Source organism: Ipomoea triloba, chromosome 16 (assembly GCF_003576645.1).
Source record: "Ipomoea triloba cultivar NCNSP0323 chromosome 16, ASM357664v1".
NCBI lineage: Eukaryota > Viridiplantae > Streptophyta > Magnoliopsida > Solanales > Convolvulaceae > Ipomoea > Ipomoea triloba.
In genome coordinates, this window is record NC_044931.1 from 15,211,416 (window position 1) to 15,212,553 (window position 1,138).

The following is a 1,138-nucleotide window of genomic DNA, read 5'->3' on the forward strand; positions in this document are numbered from 1 at the left end:
GAAGTTGCGCGGAGAGAGAGGGTCAAGTACATTTTGCGCGCAGTACGTGACGGATGCGATCATACCAGCACTAATGCACCGGATCCGATCAGAACTCGGAAGTCAAGCATGCTTGGGCGAGAGTAGTACTAGGATGGGTGACCCCCTGGGAAGTCCTCGTGTTGCATCCCCCATCCTCTTTTTAATCTTTCTTTTAAACCGCTGGACCGCTCGCTAAGGGTACTATCCTTTTAAACCGCTAAACCGCTAAGCGAGAGAAGTTGCGCGGAGAGAGAGGGTCAAGTACATTTTGCGCGCAGTACAGATGGATGCGATCATACCAGCACTAATGCACCGGATCCCATCAGAACTCCGAATTGAAGCGTGCTTGGGCGAGAGTAGTACTAGGATGGGTGACCCCCTGGGAAGTCCTCGTGTTGCATCCCCCACCCTCTTCTTAATCTTTCTTTTAAACCGCTGGACCGCTCGCTAAGAGTATTATCCTTTTAAACCGCTAAACCGCTATGCGAGAGAAGTTGCGCGGAGAGAAAGGGTCAAGTACATTTTGCGCGCAGTACGTGACGGACCCCCTGGGAAGTCCTCGTGTTGCATCCCCCACCCTCTTTTTAATCTTTCTTTTAAACCGCTGGACCGCTCGCTAAGAGTATTATCCTTTTAAACCGCTAAACCGCTATGCGAGAGAAGTTGCGCGGAGAGAAAGGGTCAAGTACATTTTGCGCGCAGTACGTGACGGATGCGATCATACCAGCACTAATGCACCGGATCCCATCAGAACTCCGAAGTGAAGCGTGCTTGGGCGAGAGTAGTACTAGGATGGGTGACCCCCTGGGAAGTCCTCGTGTTGCATCCCCCACCCTCTTTTTAATCTTTCTTTTAAACCGCTGGACCGCTCGCTAAGAGTATTATCCTTTTAAACCGCTAAACCGCTAAGCGAGAGAAGTTGCGCGGAGAGAGAGGGTCAAGTACATTTTGCGCGCAGTACGTGACGGACCCCCTCNCTGGGAAGTCCTCGTGTTGCATCCCCTACCCTCTTTTTAATCATTCTTTTTAATCTTTCTTTTAAACCGCTGGACCGCTCGCTAAGGGTACTATCCTTTTAAACCGCTAAACCGCAAAGCGAGAGAAGTTGCGCGGAGAG

At 50.9% G+C, this 1,138-nt stretch overlaps 3 non-coding genes across 3 annotated transcripts; all 3 read left to right on the plus strand.

The window, feature by feature from the left end:
- The first annotated feature begins 51 nt into the window (after window positions 1-51).
- Window positions 52-170, plus strand: LOC116008776. The gene has a single exon (XR_004096134.1). It is a non-coding gene; the product is annotated as a 5S ribosomal RNA (ribosomal RNA).
- A 136-nt stretch (window positions 171-306) lies between these two features.
- On the plus strand, window positions 307-425 carry LOC116008372. Its single transcript, XR_004095760.1, has one exon. It is a non-coding gene; the product is annotated as a 5S ribosomal RNA (ribosomal RNA).
- Window positions 426-731: 306 nt separating this feature from the next.
- Window positions 732-850, plus strand: LOC116008126. The gene has a single exon (XR_004095525.1). It is a non-coding gene; the product is annotated as a 5S ribosomal RNA (ribosomal RNA).
- Window positions 851-1,138: the final 288 nt, after the last annotated feature.